Below are 19,132 nucleotides of genomic sequence, written 5' to 3' on the forward strand. Positions count from 1 at the left end.
GTAACGCGTTTGGTGTGGCCGTAGCATAAGAGCTCTCACAGGAAGTTGAATGTTCATGCCGTCATACCTCTTTGACAACTATGCCCACCATGCTCACTGTAACGTAAATGTGAAAGCATACATTTAAATATCCTATAGAGGGAGCTGTCGTGTGGGAGTTAAGACAAGCCAGCAGAAAACAATAGACTGAGTAAGAAGTTAGCCATGAGCTTGTTGTAGCCTGTATGCGCAGTGCTGAATAAAGACAGTTAAGAACCTTAAAAAGTGTGGTGATTCCTCGGCACTAGGATATCAAACAATTGGCATTGAAGATTAAAGCCAGTTGTTTAATTAAGACCAGACGTCAAAATAACTGCAAAGTGGCAGAGTACGAGAGCGCCGAACCGTTCCGATCACCGCTGCCATTGTTGTCACCATAGGTGACAACAATGGCAGCGGTGATCGGAACGTTAACTCCTTTTGATGGTGTTTCTCAGACTTTGGAAGAATATAGTGAAGTGCTGGAGTTTTTCTGCGAGGCAAATGGAATTGCAGAACCGGTCAAACGGAAAGCAGTGGAGTGGTGAAGCCACTTATAGTTTGTTAAGAAGTTTAGTTAAGCCCCAAACGGACAAGGATAAAACTTATGAAGCACTTACAGGGATTCTTAAGCCAGATTTTTACCCGAAACCCAGTTCAATCATGCAACGGTTTAAATGCGGAATGCAAATTTGCTACAGAACACTGTCATAATTGTGGGGACATATTAGGAAGGCCTGCAGATCCAAGGTGAAAATTCCAAATATGCAGAAGGCAATGCACAAGGATCAGAAAGGCGATGGCAGAGGCTATCGGACAATGCGGCGGACACATTTGCTAAGAGTACAGGGAGAGAGTGACTCTGACAGTAGCACTCACACCATCTACTTCAGCATGTCGCAGGAATAAACCAAGTTAGCTCCATCACTCTCACATTGAACATCGATGGAATGAAGTTAACATTTGAAATTGACACTGGCTGTGGGTTGACAATAGTGAGCAAGCAGCAATACAGGCAGCTGTGGAAGAAAACACCCATGTCAGAACTGAAACCTTGTTCACTAAAACTATAAACTGACACAGGTGAGAGGCTCGGAATGCTGGGCATGGCATAAGTGCAGTTGCAGGGAGAAAGCACAGCAAAGACATTACCCATGGTGATAGTCGAGGGTGAAGGACCTAACCTAATAGGACGAAGCTGGCTAGAGGAGACAGCACCTCAATTACAGCTGAAGGGGTACTTGAAAGAAATGCTGAAGTTTTTAAATAAGGGCTTGGGCAACTTAAAGGTAGCACAGCAGCAAGTCACATGCACCACCCACGGAGAGAACACCCTTAATCACTGCTACTGCACATTCCGACAGGCCTACCATTCAGTCCGACGTGTTGCACTGGGTAACAGCTACCACAATCTAATTCACCTGATCCCCCGCTATAGGCAGAGATTGAAACTCTCAAAACCTGTAGTGAAACGGTTCAGAGTGTGGTCCGGTGAAGCATGTGAGCGACTACGCGCCTAGTTGGAGTGGGCAGGCTGTGACCAGGACTTTGAGTGGGTGTGGCCAGAGGCTGGAAACAACCTGGATGAATTCACAGATACTGTGGTATCATTCATCGGCTTCTGTGAGGAGGTGTGTGTCCCCCTCCGCTTGAGGAAGTCGTACAACAACGACAAGCCCTGGTTCTCAGCCAAACTCAAGCGGCTGAGGCAGGAGAAGGAGGTGGCCAGGTGCGGGGGGGATGGTCTTCTGTTCAAGCAGGCCAAGTACAAGTTCGCCAAAGCGGTGAAGGAGGAAAAACATTGTTACGCGGAGAGACTGCAGCAACAGCTTTCTGAAGGGAATCCCACCTCTGTCTGGAAAGGCCTCAAGAAGATCACCAACCACAAACCAAAGCCCCCGCAGGCACCCGACAGCCTCCCCCTTGCCAACGAGCTCAATGAGTTCTACTGCAGGTTCGAGAAGGAGTTTCCCCCGGATCCCTCCCTCCACACCCCCGGGCCAAAACCACCCCTGCACCCAAGCAGGTCCATCGATCCCCCTGCTATTCCTCAAGCCCCCTCCCCTCCATCCCCTCTCTCCCTCTTCCTCACACCCCCTCTCTGTCACAGAGATGCAGGTGAAAAATCTGTTAAGGAGTCAGAATCCCCGCAAGGCTGCCGGTCCGGATTCCATCCCTCCCTCAGCCCTGAAGCACTGCGCCGACAGACAGCTGCCATGACCTCTGTTGTCATGAAGGTGCTGCAGCGCCTTAGATCCACGGACGACGCAGTGAACATGGCTCTACACTACGTGCTGGAACATCTGGACACTGCAGGGAACTACGCCAGGATTCTATTTGCGGACTTCAGCTGGGCCTTCAATACCATCATTCCTCACACCCTGAAACGCCAGCTGTCCCTGCTGGAGGTGCCGGTCTCTACTTGTAAGTGGATTACCGAATTCCTGGTCTCAGTGGGTCTCAGTGGGTGAAGCTGGAGAAGAGCATTTCCTGCTCCAGGTCCACAAGCACTGGCTCCCCGCAGGGCTGCTTCCTTTCTCCCGCCCTGTTTTCCTTGTACACCAACAGCTGCACCTCCCTCCAACCGTCGGTCAAGCTCCTGAAGTTTGCAGACGACACCACCCTGGTGGGCCTCATCTCCAAGGGGGACGAGTCTGCATACAGGAGGGAGATTGAGCGGCTACAGAGCTGGTGCAGCTGCAAAAATCTGGAGCTCAACGCGCGGAACACAGTGGACATGGTGGTGGACTTCAGGAGAATCGCAGCTCCGCCCACTCCCATCATGCTGGGTGAAACCCCGGTTGCCTCCGTTGAGTCTTGTCGCTTTCTTAGCTTGACCATCTCCAGGGACTCGAAGTTGGAGCTGAACATCGTGGCACTTTCAAAGAAGGCCCACATGAGGATCTTCTTCCTCCGGCAGCTTAAAAAATGATGGCAGCCGAGAACGTTGATGATTCAGTTTTACACCGCCATCATTGAGTCTATCCGCCCATTCCATCATCACCTGGTTCCCCGCTGCAGTGGCCAAGGACAAGGCCAAGCTGCAGCGGGTGATTCGATCAGCGGAGAGGGTGATTGGCATACCCTTGCCCTCCCTCAAGTCCCTACATGACAACAGGGCTCTGAGAAGGGCAAAAAATATCAAGGCTGACCACTCGCACCCAGGTCACGGCCTCTTCACCCCGCTTCCTTCTGGGAGAAGGTTGCGGCTGCCTAGAACTGCAAAGACCTGTCACAGCCACCAGTCTGGTAAACGACTTTGGCTACCACCTCCCCCCCCCCTCCCTCCTCCCCTGTGATACCTGTCCAGGACTAGAATCACACTGGACTTAATTCTGCACTTGCACTTTATTATCTAGTATGTATCTCGTCACCCATTGCATTGCTTTGATTGTCCTGTTATGTCTTGTTAGCACTGTCCTCTCCTGTTGCACTATATTTCTTGAAACACACACACTGGAACGCTGAGACTAATTCCTACTATGATACCATAAATGGCAATCAATGATTCTGATTCTGATTCTGACAGCAAACATAAATGTGGACCGGGACGCACCGCCAAAATTCCTGCAAACGCAACCAGGACCATATGCTGTTGAGCCAATAATGGAGTAGGAGCTACGGAGGCTGTTGGACAATAAGATCATAGAGCCAGTGCAGTTTGCTGAGTGGGCAGCGCCCATTGACCCAGTAGGGAAACCGGACGGGTCAATCAGGATATGTGGGGATTATAAACTCAAGGTAAACCGGGCATCCAGAGTAGACCAATATCCAATTCCGAGGGTTAAGGACCTGTTTGCGCAATTAAATGGGGGACAGCATTTTACAAAACTAGACATGAGTCATGCCTATCAACAATTGGTATTTGTGGAAGAATCCAGGAAGTATGTCGCCAATGCGCCATCAACACAGATAAAGGCCTGTTCACATATACCCTTCTAGTTTTTGGGGTAGCCAGATTTACCAAACCGAAAGCATGGAAAGCAGGAGACGCAAAAGCACTACCATGACAGGAATGCTCGAGCAAGAGGGCTTGAAGAAGGAGACTACGTTTCCACAAGTAACTACGGCTCAGGACCCACTTGGGTACCTGGTGCAGTAGCAGAGAAGACTGGTCCAGGAATAATGTAAAGTCACAATAGGAAATGGACAAGTTGTGAGAAGGATTAAGGATTCTTTAATTGTCATTTAACCTGTACATGACAAACAAAATGCAATACTCAGGTCTCAGTGTCTTATACAAAAGACACATTGACCAGGTACGTGTTAGAAGTGCCATAACACCAGAGACATCCAAAGTGGTACCTGAGATCTCACCAGCAGATGACCTGGAACCCTCATCGGTGCCCGAGACATCTGGCTCCTCAGATTAGGGGGACTGTACGACAGCAGGAACAAAAGATGAACTGACAGAGTCATCACGGGCAGAGGAACAGCCAGAAGTGAGAAGGTCTCAGCGAGCCAGAAAGGCTCCAGATTACTTGAAGGACAATCAGGGCCGACGGACTGCGGGGACAAGGGGGACAGTTGTGGGGGGGCCCAAGGCAGAGGGGGGGCCCATGAAAAAAAAATAAAAAAATAAAATTACTTATCGGCCACGTCTTAATCATGTAATCTCAAAAGTGAATGTTGTCCTACTTCCAAGCCTGCTCGCCTATGGTTGAGAGATCCACGGGAGAGTGCTATGTGGGAAAGAAAATTACTTACTGAAAGAATGGGAAGTCCAATTTGAATATCACATTGACAACTCCGGTTGTAGCCTACATATGATAAGGTGAACTATAGAATTAGATGAAAGGTTTGCTTAAGTACCAGGTTGATTTTGTCTCGAGGGAATGAGTTTTCATGGATGTCTTAATTGAACTTTATAAGATAACCTCAGTACTGCATTAGACTTATAGAATTAGCCTAATAATAATGATGAGAATAATAATAGTAATGGCTTATTTTCCAGATAATACACACAGAACATAAAACAGATTTTGTTTGAGCTGATCTAGAGTAGAATAGAGCAGTCTTAATCTGTATAAAAACACAGTGCTGTGATATATTAATTAAACTCAACATCATGTATCATCATCTCATATTACCATAGCACCTCTGAGCCATGATCAAACATAATACCTAGGATTGATAATGCAAATGTTAATCCTTGTGATCATCCAAAACACATCAAAGGTCATGCCATTTGGCACTTTCCCAGAAAGGTTGTCCCAAGAGGACGTTATTCATTTATTTGCAAGGGACAAAAACAACGAAAAAAAAAAAAAAAAACCTGCGTTACAATCAGTTTTATTTTAATACATCTATTTGCAGTAAACCTATAGAAAAGATGCACCACAAAATATCTCCCTTTTTGCTGAAACTTATTTTAAGTAATATTTTTATTTTATCATGACACTGACCTTGGGTGTTGGCAATGTTTATTTAGTATTTTGTATTCACACACACACACACACACACACACACACACACACACACACACACACACACACACACACACACACACACACACACACACACACACACACAGACACACACATTTAACACACACACACCTCACCCACATTTCTATGGGGTGTAATGAGGACGATGAATCTACCAGGGTTTATTATCTATATTCATTTTTGAGGATTTGCCAATCCGCAGAGTGTCTAGTGTCTGCTAAATGAGAAATGTGAGTAGCAAATGCACACCATAGCACCGAACACTTACGCATCAATATTCCTTATGAAGCTTTATTAATAAAAAATAAACTGCATTATCTAATTTACTTTACTACTTCATATTTCGTAACAACAACATATGTTTTAACCAATTTAGGTTACCGATAGTCAGTCGATGATTTCTTCCTTCACGTGATACTTTCATATTCACTTATGAAATACTTTCATATTTGATGCTCTCGATTACCATTATCACTCAGGATTAGCAATGGCAGACAGATATCTCTATGACCTATAGGCTATAGCCTACCTAATTTTACCGGATCAATACCGGATCGTTCCATAACGAGGTATTCTAATAATGGGTTAAGAGTTACATTAGGAGATGAATTCACGGAACGTATCTGTTATTTAAAAACGTAATATATCATGACACATTGTGTATTATTAGGCTTTATTTGTCCGTCTCGCAATTCTTATGTGGAAAAGGAAGCACAGGCATACGAGTGATAGAGCAATTACGGTGGTAGCGGATTGCATTGGAATTGCCTACTCTGGTCGTTAAATAAGTAATGCTTGTATGATAGGCCTACACATTGCACAACATAGGGGAGGCTACAATAAATTCATTGATGTTAATCAAAATGTATAATTAGTGTTCGATTGCAAGCAGTTCATGGGTAAATGGTCTAAGATATCAAAGTCTTATTTCGGAATAGCTCCAAAACTTTCCAGTGGCAGCTCATTTTTTAGACGCAATCTCTTTCTTTGTGATGGTGAGGATGAACGATAATGATAACAAGTGGAGGTGACGCAGTCATAGCATCGAGGGTGTGACCCATACCTTCATATGGTTCTGATGGAAGATATGATATTTTGACAGAACCACTGCGAGCCAAGTTAAGAGTGCAGACGTAGACAGAGCCCGTCCACAGCACGATGAGGACCTCCCAGTGCCTAACCCACGCTCGTGACAGCGTGACGAGCGGTTCGCCAAGCGTCCACAGTAGAGCGCCGAGTCCACCGAGCACCGCGACTCTGACCCTCGCAGCTCTCCTTATCTTAGCCATCACGTCCTGCAAAAGTAAGTTGCTGTGTTTTGCTTGTGTGTGTGTGTGTGTGTGTGTGTGTGTGTGTGTGTGTGTGTGTGTGTGTGTGTGTGTGTGTGTGTGTGTGTGTGTGTGTGTGTGTGCGTGCGTGCGTGTGTGTGTGTGTGTGTGTGTGTGTGCGTGCGTGCGTGCGTGTGTGTGTATGCGCGTGTCTGTGTGTTTGTATGTGTGTTATTAATTTTAAACAGAATATTGGATAAATTATATTGATATTTATGTTTCTTATAAGAAAAAGTTTCTTTTTTATTTGTACTTTATATATGGAGAGGTTATAAATATTGACAATGAATGAACAATTTAATATAAAAGGCTCTAACCCAATGTCAGTGTAAAAAGCCGTTAGGAATGTATCGATTTACTTTTGATCGTCCAAGTAAAAATAAATAAATAAATTACAGGCATGGATGGAATGGTCCATATAATCGTTCTCATTGAGTTTATGCGAAAATGGAAAAAAGTTCCATTGATACGCCTACTTTGTCATAATAAACAGCACATAAACTTATTTGATATGCATGCCTAATCATTTTGCGTAAGCAAAGCATGCGTTGTAGTACATGGCTGCACCCTACAGTTATTATTATTCTTAAAAGTAATTGATATATGAATATACTTGCCATACTATGCATAGGCTGTTTTAGTTCAACGATTCTCACAATTAAGACTATAGCGATTATAACAACTTGCCAGAGAGTAATTATAACAACAATGATATATGAGGAGGATTTTATGATGATGATTCATATTATATCTATACCTATATATATATATCTGTCTGTCTGTCTGTCTGTCTGTCTGTCTGTCTGTCTGTCTGTCTGTCTGTCTGTCTGTCTGTCTGTCTGTATAAACTATAATTGCTATAAAGGGCAGTCTACTACAATATTTTGTTTTTAATTGACAATCAATCAATAACATCACTATCATGGTGATGTGAAAGTGATTTATGCATGCAAAGATGTATTTGCATCCCTGTAGTTATGACATTTTAAGAGATTTTCTTGGGGAGACCAGATTAAATTAAAATAAACAGTAAATGCTTTAATGTCAATTCATTTTGACCAATTATGTAGCTTTTTGCTTCATGCGACCTGCCCAATAAATGACCAATCCATCAACATGTGCAACAATAATGGCTTTTATCCACTGCCATAATTTTAACACCTAAGTACTTATCTCATTATTTTCAACTTAGACCTCATATTCCGCTGTTGCACCATGAAGTCATTAAATTTGAACATTGCTATTTGGCCACAGATGAACACCATTACTTTAATAAGATATTGACCCTGTATTTTCAGTTATTTCGTGTATTTACAGTCAATGTGTTTTTGGTACAACTAAAGGTGCACCACCGCAAGTTCAACAAGCAACAATATACCAGAATCTGATTTTCAGCCAGGTAAATGTTACTTTTTTCTTGATTTTCTTGAATTTGTTTGGTATTTTTTCTTTCTTTTGTTCGTGCTGTCCTTCTCCGTTTTTGTGTCTTTTCAATGAGTGCCGCTCACAACAATTTCTCCCTGGTCCAACAGTTAGATGACGTGTGCACATCCTACCTCTTTGCAAACCTGCCGTTACAGGTGAGGGAGACTGTGAAAATTAGACCATCAAACTAAGACTCTGGGTGCCAGTAATCAAAATATTTTTCCCTGTTGAGATTTGGCAGTTTGAATTAGTAGTTTGCATAGATAGAAAGTATTGAAGACATTCATGCTATTAATTCCTTTTTGGTCATGTTACAGGAAACTGATACCTTAGTGGAACTCTGTGTCATGATGCTTGTTCAAAAATCAAAGGTATTATTTTCTTACATTTGTTTCTTACATTATTTTGTTAAATTAAATTCGAAATTAATATAAAAAGTAGATTTTGCTTAAGTATTAAAATACGTTTTTTCTTTGTGTTTATTAAAGCAAGGGTAGAAAAAAATGGAGAGAAAAAATTCCCACCCCTCCCGTCAGGCCTCCACGATGCCACTCCCCCAACATATTTGACTAGCTCGCTAGCTTTAGCAACAAGAACAACAATGATCGCAACCTTTATGAACAGCTCTGGCTCCGGAAGTAAATTTCCCATTAATTTTCTCCTTTCAACTATTCAGAAAATCGTTATATAAAGAGTTTTAATCCTGGAACCAAGCCAAACATCCGTCAGGTTAGTCGTGACCATCACAAATCTGAACAAGTGAAGGAACTTATCCCTTTGACCATTGCAAACTTTTTTAGACTGCTTCCATCCAATAGTTTAGCACGTTTCTTACATCTTATATCCTTTGTCATTATTATAGTGTTTATATTTTTAATAAAATTGGTGTCGTATATAGTGTGTGTGTGCGTATGTGTGTGTGTGTGTCTGTGTGTGTGTGTGTGTATAATGTTTCATATAGCCTAGTTTGTATAGTGTTGTCAGCGATTTGGTACCCTACTTCGTCCTGACTGCACCGCTCACTCGTCCATCAATGCCGGTCAATGAGGTAATAACGTTATTCGTTTTTAACACATGTGAATTCAGTTTGGTATATTTCAACATTATTTATTCCTAGCTTTTCTGTTACCCAAATTACTCAGTAGCACTGCTAGTGCTATATCATATATATATATATATTAGAGCTGTCAAGCGATTAAAATATTTAATCGTGATTAATCGCATTAATGTCATAGTTAACTCACGATTAATCGCCATTAATCGCAAATTCTTTTTCTATGCTAAATATCCCTTGATTTTTTTGTCCCATAATTCTTCTCATTTTAATTCTCTTATCAACATGGTGAAGTGCATCGGCTTGCCTTGTGCAAATGATTTTTTATTGATAACAACATTGGCATATACTGATCAAAACAGGACGATACAAAAAAAGAGCCTATAGTGCAATTAAACGACTGCTTTGCACAAATGTAATTTGAACATAGCAGTCAGGCTACTGCTTCTTTGTTTTGAGCCAAAGAAAAAAAAAATATTATATATATATTTTTTAAACAAAATAATTGCGTTAATCGCGCGATAATTTTTTTAACGCCGTTAAAATTGGTTTGCGTTAACGCCGTTAATAACGCGTTTAACTGACAGCTCTAATATATATATATATAGCCTATATATATAGCCTATATATATATTCTTTTTTTTTTATCATATATTCTCAATCAACATTTTTTCAACCTGTAGGCCTACAGTTCATTACCTCAACGTCTCTAACAACAACTCTTTAGCCTTCCATTGATCTAAGGGAAATCATGGTTGCTGTGGTAAGCGATCGTGTTCCGTGGCAGTGTCACGTTAAAATTGTACCAGGGACGAAAATTGTACCGGGTACGTAATCAGTTGTCCGTTGCCAGGCAATGGACAACAGATTACGGTTGTCCGTTGTCAGGCAGGTTTCAATCGCGCTCATGATGCCGAAGACGAAATAATATAATACAGATAACGGACCGCTAGATAACACTTGTTTTTACTCTATATTTGTGTTGCATTTAATTGTTTAATCGAATTTAGCTAGTAAACTGAGTGTTTAATGTGTATCATAGTCTAGCTAGCTTGTGTTAATTGAATTTCCTTAATTTAATTTAGAGAATAGATTATAGGTAATAGACAGATAGATAGATAATAGATAGATAGATGGGTAGATAGGTGAGCAGGCATTGCTCTGGTAAATGTTTTTTATTATTATTATTCACGTTATCCCCATAACATTTAGCTATTACTGTGTAGGGAAATAGATAAATACAATGCAATACAATACAAATATAAAGTTAGGAACGCTAATAAATGTAATTTGTAAAATAAGTGTTATCTGTCTTGTCGCGCTCAATGAACGAGTTCGCGAATTTTCAAGAACCTTCCCACGTCATTCGACGCGATCGCCTGTTGACTGACGCGATCGTCTGTTGCCAGGCAGGTTTGGAATGGATTACTATGGATGACGTAGGCCGGTACAATTTTCGCCCCCGGTACAATTTTAACGTGACAGCAGCAGTAATCGACCCGACTTTCTCTGGAGCGGTAAACGTTTCCATGGTAACAGCGAGCTCCACCAATCAAAGACATTGTGTTAGAATTGTGGGTAATGTAGTGCTTTAAATCGGTATGCGAGTTTTAGATTGAGCACGCGTTGCCTTCTTTAATAGGTCCATGGTTGCCTGCCGGGACTCTCTAAGGCCCCGTTTACACGAGGACGCTTACGGGTAAAAACTACAAAATATTTTATCGGAAGTGCCTTTCGTTTAGACGGTGACGGCGTTTTTGGGGCATGAAAACACATAAATCTGAAACCACCCTCCAGAGTGGAAAAGTTGAATACGCTCCGCCGTAGCGTTTCCGTCTACACTGCCAAGACGCAAAACACTGCTCAGATCTGCTCACGTTGCGTACGCGTTTACTTCACATACATGTGCCAGTACAAGGAAATAAACAAACATGTCTGATTATTTCCATGCGTCGGACCTTCAAGCTGCTCTGGCAGCTATAACAAGCGTACAGGAGTCTTTCCACGAAATGTACAGGATATGTACAGATAGTATTACTGAACAGAGATGGATCTTCTGGTTTTTGCGGCACGGATAAGAGAAGAAGGAAGATTCTACGCATGCGCTCAGACATGGCGGTGTTGTGTGATAGTGTATCACAGCACCACCTAGCCGCCTGGCAAGCATACCCAATCAAATTCCACACACTTTTGCGTCACCGTATGTACGCAGATTTCCTCCCGAAAACGCTTGTCTAAACGCGGAATAAAAAGTGAAGACGCAACGCCACTTTTGCGTCTTCTGTTCAGACCGTCATCGTGTAAACGTAGCCTAAATCGACGCCACTTCGCCCGGGGCGGGACTTTACGTCCTACGTCACTCGCTATGGGTGTGCATGTATGCGCGTAGCCGTCACTCGCGATGGGTGTGCATGTGAGAAAGGTTTTGGCTTTTAGTGTCTATGGGTTGGTAATAACGGTTCTGATGATTTTTCTGATGGAAAAGTGGTCTTTTATTTCCATAATCTTTGTTCAGTGAACGCATAAACCCGTTTGTTAGTTAGCAGTTAAACAAAATGCGATCTCTTTGTTTACAATTACCAACGACCAACGTTTAAAGACTGATGATTGGGGGTTCGATTCCCTAGTGATGCAAGGTTTTTTCTTTCATTTTGGACTGCACACACATTGCGAGTGACGGATACTCGCATAATGTACACACATCACTGTCTTTACAATTTCTAGGCAACCGAAGTTTAAAGATTGTCAAGTGGTTAACTCTTGAATCACATGTACTAAGACCTGATGGGTTAGTGGTCAGAGAACAACTCATTAACGCGGGGATAAGGGGTTTGATTCCTTAATGAGGCTAGCTAGGGTAACGGTAACGGTAAGACACAAAGTGTTTTTGCAACACAATATTTCTTACAATAACACAAAGACCAAAGTTTTGATGACTCCAGTAGGAAACTTAAGATACCTAGAGAAATGCGTGAGTGCTCACAAAACATCAACAAGTCAGCAGTGTGGTACAGGGTGATCATTTCTGATATACAGTACAAATGCTGAAACTATTAGCCAGGAGTGGGAAAGATGCAGACGCAGACGTGGAAAGCAATAAGACACACCAACACACAGTTGCCCGTTGCAAAATGGTTCAGAGTTTAATAGAAATAGTTAGGGTTAGCTGGTATGGCGTTATCTGGTATGGCTATAGTCTAATGTTAGCTTAGTTCGTGTTGTTTCGTCATGTTAATCGCTAGTAATAGTAAGTCATTTGTAGATATATAGCCTATCATCACAGACTGTAGGAATGTCACCCACCCTCCATCGAGAACGACACTGACGGTCGTAATCCTGTAGTGCAAGGGAGTCCGTGCACTGATTCCTGAGACAAACGGCTACGCGCACACATGCACACCCATAGCGAGTGACGTAGGATGTAAAGTCCCGCCCCGGGCGAAGTGGGGTCGATGAGTCCCGTTGCCTGCCATGGACCTGTTGCCTCGCATACCATAATGCATTCTGGGATAAAAACGTCAGAAATGCTGGTGGTAACTTCCTGGGGCCTCTACAAACTTTATTGCTGACCTCTAGCGTCTTTAGAGTGAAACTACGGTTTTCCGAAGTTGGACTACAACAAGCGCTCTTTCGATCCATGCGTTCTTGTCGTATTGATTTAAATCAGTGAGAATCACTTAGGTCAGACTTGCCCCTGCTTTACTGCATCTCTCATGCGTCTTAATATTGCCGCAGTAAAGGATTATGGGATACTACTATCTCCTTTCCTTTCGTGAAGGTTGCTCAGGAGTAACCTATGCTAAGGAGGGTTAAAGGATGCATTGAGGCTCCTTTCCTAAGCACTTCAAGAATTCGAACCATCTTTCCTCCAAGTACTTCCAGGTCATTCGTAGAGGCCAGGCCATGGACCTATTACTCTTTTTAATAGATCCATGACCTATTATAGAAGGGACAGCGGAATACAAAATATATGATTTATATCTAATTTATCACTAAAACACTTGTAGTGATAAATAGTCCCCACCTAAAAAACATCATTCATGTTAAGTGAAAGGATGCCAGAATGCCATGCCGAAACAACATTTGTTTCACTACGACTCCTTTCAGCTGCTCAACCCTCCTTCTCCAGCAAAAGATAATAACATAAAAAAGCTAATAAAACGCTTGAGGTGGCGTTTTGAAAACAGAAAACGTAGCTTTATTTAGTACTTGGTATGAAGATTATTATGAGCCTTTGATTGATATCGAGACATTTTTTGCGGAGACACATTCCTGCTCCCCACTTGTATTGGAGTGAACGAGGATATCTACCTCTGGGCCCCATGAATTGAGGGACCCGTCCAAAGCCCGCTAAAAAGACTGCAATACCAGGCTTGGCCGCTGAGCTGGGCCGGCGCTCGGCATAGGCGACCAGGCGATCGCCTAGGGCGGCAAATGTGTTGGGGGCGCCCTCATATTTTTACATACATTTATATGGCGACCCAATAAAAATCTCCCACGACCCACGCCTGGGAGTGCTTGGGAAAGTCTGCTTGAAATTACATAGTGAATAAAGCATGTTTTCTTAAAACTAAATTTGCGCACTCGTAAAAATTCCATTCATTTTCTCCATAGAGGTTTTGATTAAAACCATTATGTCGTAACCATCCAAGGTATACTTACAACGAGCCATTATATTGTGAAACTATGGTGGGCCTATATGCTCCTGTAGAAGCCACAAGTTAAAGAAGTTAACTTTAGTTTTTAGAAAAACATGTTTTATTCACAAATGTCATTTAAAGTAGGCCTACTGCACTAGCCTTAGGATGTTTGCCAAAGTGAAGGCTGCAGCCTTGTAAGAACACTTCCTTGCTAGTTGCGTCCTTTGGAGATGAGGCTAGAGTACTGGCGAGAGTGCTGCCTTGTGTTTTTAGCGTTCGAAGTGTGGAACGACTTGCTAGTGTGGAAGTGCTTCCGATTCCGCTTTTTAATAGGCCTACTGTTTATTTTGTGTTAAATATTTTTATATTTGTTATTGGCGACAGTATTTTTTTTTAAACACCAGCTAGGTACATATTAAAACAAATCAATCCATGCAAAATATAGCCTATGATTACATTACAATAATGTCTGAAAAAAATATTTAAGCTTCATTTATTGCCTTTACATGATGAATCTATAAAAAGCAATACGGCACAAAACTATTTATTTCCATGGTTGAAATATTTCTGAAAACCCGCGCAGCGTGTGAACGCGAAGGATTGTGGGTATTTTGGCTTGTTGAGAATCCAGTGATCCTGCATCCTTGAAAAATCAAAGGACGCGAAAAGGGGGCAAATTTCTGAGTGTTCTCCACATTGGAACAGTGCTTGTTGGCGTTTTATGATGTAGTGTCCTTAAAAGGGCGGCCATTGAGCATGCTTCCTTCAAATTGGGAAACAGCCCTAATCCCTTAAGTGTAGCACAATGTCTTTGATTGGTGGAGCTCGCTATTACCATAGAAACGTTTACCCGGACCCGCGAAAGTCAAGCCGTGTATGACTGCTGTCACTGAACTCGATCGCTTACCGCAGCAACCATAATTTTCCTTAGACTTATGGAAAGTTAGAGAGTTGTTAGAGCTGTAGAGGATATGACCCGTTCATGTTGAAAAATATTTTGAGATAGAGTATATGATAAAAATAAAAGTACAAATATATGAAATAGCACTAGCAGTGCTTCTTAGTAATTTTTGTAGCATAAAATCAGAATATATAATGTTGGATGAATACGTAACTGGAATACAAGACTGAATTTACATGTTAAAAAAAGAGTGACCAGTGCCGGCGATCGGCTTAGGCGATCGCCTAGGGCGGCAAATGTGTTAATTAATTTAATTAAATGAAACAACGCAATAAAACATGTTTATTAAACATGTTCCCAAATGGAATGGACAAGGGGAGGAACGGGGGATTAACAGTGCAGATTGAAACCCTTACAGAATGCGACAAAACCCTTGAGAAAGGTCTCGCCTAGGGCGTAATTCAACGTAGAACCGGGCCTGCGAGTAACGTTATTATGCAGTGAGGAACGAAGGAACGCATACATGCACACACAATATATATGACACAACTTGTCAATACAATATAACAATATAAACAATACAATAAAGATAAAGGTTATGTGATGCAAGAAATGCTCTAGACTATTGGGTTGGTAACGATTGTGAAAAAATTTGCAATGGTTTATGGGATGAGCTGTTCCTTCATTTGTTTTCAAAAGTAATTGACACAGTCTTGTACTTTTGCCTTTCCTTCCTTTTTCCAAATTATTTTTTGCCTTGAATCCAACGGTTTATGGTCCCAAACAATTGGCTTGGTTCCAGGCTTAAAATCCTTAATCTAATGATTTTAGGAGATGTCAACGGCGAAAATTAATGGGAAATTTACTTCCGGAACCAGAGCTGTTCAAAAAGGGGGCGGTCACTCTCTGCGCGAGTAGCCGTTCGGTAGCTAGACGTATTGCAAGCCAGCGACAGCCACAATAACCAGATTATTATATAATTTTTGAAAGAACCTTTGATTTATTGATTGCTGTCGGGATGCATAATTTCAACAAATATGAAAAAAATGCTATCAATGTAATACATGTAAATAAATGGTTTATACAGTCATACATATATGTGCATATATCTGTATGTAGGCTGTATGTCATACTGAGGACAATGTGTTGCACTTTAAGGCACTGAAAGGGAGAGAAAAAAATAAAAGGGTGAGTATCAAACTATTTTACATTTTTTACTTAAGAATAATACTTTGTTTATATTATATTGACAAGTGTATTTGTTTCATTTTGATATCTGTATGGACACACACTGTCTGTGTGTGTGTGTGTGTGTGTGTGTGTGTGTGTGTGTGTGTGTGTGTGTGTGTGTGTGTGTGCGTGCGTGCGTGCGTGCGTGCGTGCGTGCGTGCGTGCGTGTGTGTGTACTTTATTATATTTGACTTCCTGCCTCTGTGTGTTGTATATGTGTTGATGTTTTTATTTCATTACGCTAAGCCGCAAGTCAGTGGCTTATCAGAGGGATTGGTAAGTTAATTAAAGTTTGGGATGCTATGCTAATTGCTTGACACTAGCTATTGATCATTGTTTGAAAATGAATTGTATTGTGAAGCAACACAATCCCCCCCCCACACACACACATGCATGCATAAATGCATTTATGAAAACACAAACAGACATATTAATCAGTTTCCTGCAATCACTTGAAGTTCAAATGTGTTGCATGACTTCTCTGCTCTCAGAGCCCAAGTAGATTGTGACTCTGCACATATGCTTCCTGTGTGCATGAGTATGAAGGCTTTGTAAGCTGCAGGGCATGTAAAGTAAATGTGTAGGCATTCAGATCATATAGACCTGGTTTGAATCTACGGCAGTGTTAGGACCCTACTGTTATTGTATTGCTCTCTTATTATTATACATATGAGTTTATTCAATGACTTCAATACATTTTGGCACCTTGGAAAAAAGGACACAGGATAGATGTATTCATTCTGGTTTCATCGGTTGCACCGGGTACGCATGGTTCACATGTCTGCCATAACAGACAAACACCAAAAGAGTCCCTCCATTTTGGACAACTTGCTTGGACCCGAGTTGCTTGTAGCGGTTTAAAATACATAAAAAACACTTATTTTCAGACTGGCTATTAGTAAAGTATAGATAACCAGACATTCCCCAAAAAACGGCGAATGTACTTTATAGAGCGGTCACAACTTGTATGCATAACTATCCAATTTAATTGAACGCTTTGCATGTTTGCATTAAAGTTGTGTCACTTTGAAAGTGACACAACTTGTGTCACTATAAAGTTGTGTCACTATACAGTTTTATTTATGTAAACTATACTGTTGGGTAAAAATGCACATGCATGTCTGTATGTGTTTGTGTGTGTGTGTGTGTGTGTGTGCGCGTGTGTTTGTGTTTGATAGACTGTGTTCCATCCTCTCCTGCAGCTTATACCTCAAGTCCATACCAGAAGAGACAGAGGAGTTTCAGTCCATGTACGTACTTCACATGTTTCATCAGCCACACTCTGCTTGCTTTAAAGCAGAAAACCATCAATTGCTATGAGAGGCATCTCATTAACCTTACAATGACAACTTAAATAAGGATGCATTGTCTTTTGACATACATATCTATAACTGCATGTTATCAATGGCAGTCGTTCCAATGTGTGTGATATTCTATGTTCGATGTTTATATTCTATTAATATTTATATAATTACAGACATTTGTAGCAATTCCGAGAATAAATTGATAGATTCAGAAGTAATACGATAACACGAGATGCTATACAATTTGTATAGCATCTCGTGTTATGTGCACTGCTTTATATGTTTTGGTTGATTAGGATACTTCAGTCCATGTGATAAATCCAGTGAGTATATGGTTTGCTCTGGTAAGGCCAACATGTAAATAATAACAGGTTTTCGGATACTAAGGCAGTCTCTCTATACCATCTCAGTCTGCATTAGTTGTTTTTTCGCTAGTTGAAGGTAATTATGGTCTAAATATAGTACAGATTACATGGAACTAACATTTGCATAGCAGATACAGAAGGATTACAGGACATTTTGAAAGTGTTTATGTTGGTCACTGCTTCTCAGATGGAATGGGTGGGTCTGCCCTTTTTTTTTTTTTCATTGGATGACATGGTAAAACCATTTCAATAAAAGTTTTTTTTTATCATTTCACAGGCTCTTAAAATGACATATTCATTTCCTCATCCTAAAAGTGTGCTTTCACAAAGAGTTTGTTGTTTTTACAGGATGATCTTCAGGGACCTACAGGCATCCAGAGCCGAGGCTTCTTCCTCTACCGTGTAGGAATATGTTATTCAAACAATAAAGCCTTCCTCTTGCATTTCTTATTTCATAATAAGCATGTTCTTTATTGTTTTAGCCAAGAAATGGAAGAAGATCCCAAGAATAAGAGGAATGAAAGGTAATTTTCAAAAAATCAAACATCTTCAAATGTAATACCTTATTCTTAGTAATTGGATGCATCAGCAATTTCAATACTTTTGTTTTCTTATAATTCAGCTGCTACATAAAACAATGCCGAGTAGAGATATAAATAGCATCTTGAAACTGAGATACAGATGGTTTATTTCTACTCTTCTACGTTTGTGGACATGTAAAGACCTACTCATGACGGGAGAGCGCCGTCACTGACTCTGAAACTGAGACCCAAACTGCTGCACAGCCACAAAGAGAGCCAGACTTCTAACATGCATGTGTGTGTGTGTGTGTGTGTGTGTGTGTGTGTGTGTGTGTGTGTGTGTGTGTGTGTGTGTGTGTGTGTGTGTGTGTGTGTGTGCGTGTGTGTGTGTGTGTGTGTGTGTGAGAAATCTAAGTGAACCTACACAAATCATCAACTGATTTGTTTGTTGTTCTGACCAAATTATTGTGTTACCCATGTGCATTTATTTAATTAAAATGCTGCAGGTGATTTACTGTATGAACTCTTTCATCGTAATGCACATCCTTGTTTGAATTCGCTATTAGAGACTTCTAAATATATGTGCATTAATATATGAACATACTGTGCAGTCTACGGTTATGGTAAATTAACTCACCAAAATATATATTTTGCCAAAACAAACAATATGCTAACACATTATTTCATATGAATGGGATCAGTTTACTATTACATAAGCATAAGAAAATCGGACTTGTTCCTTAGAAGTTGATAATAAAAAAGGTTTTCATCTCTGTATCCAACCATGTTATTTTCAAATTCTGAGCTGGAGGCAAAAACCACACACATTTGTCAAAAACGGACTTGTGCTAATGTGTTCATGTTTTATGTTCATGTGTTTCAAGATTTGTTGCAAACAA

The 19,132-nt window shown here is 41.1% G+C and overlaps 1 long non-coding RNA gene across 1 annotated transcript; it reads left to right on the forward strand.

Annotated features, from left to right (window-relative positions):
• Nucleotides 1-8,132: 8,132 nt before the first annotated feature.
• LOC115555242 (uncharacterized) lies at nucleotides 8,133-8,590 on the forward strand. The gene is made up of 3 exons (XR_003978857.1): nucleotides 8,133-8,192; nucleotides 8,326-8,373; nucleotides 8,536-8,590. It is a non-coding gene; the product is annotated as an uncharacterized LOC115555242 (long non-coding RNA).
• Nucleotides 8,591-19,132: the final 10,542 nt, after the last annotated feature.

This window comes from Gadus morhua, chromosome 12 (genome assembly GCF_902167405.1).
Source record: "Gadus morhua chromosome 12, gadMor3.0, whole genome shotgun sequence".
Lineage (NCBI taxonomy): Eukaryota > Metazoa > Chordata > Actinopteri > Gadiformes > Gadidae > Gadus > Gadus morhua.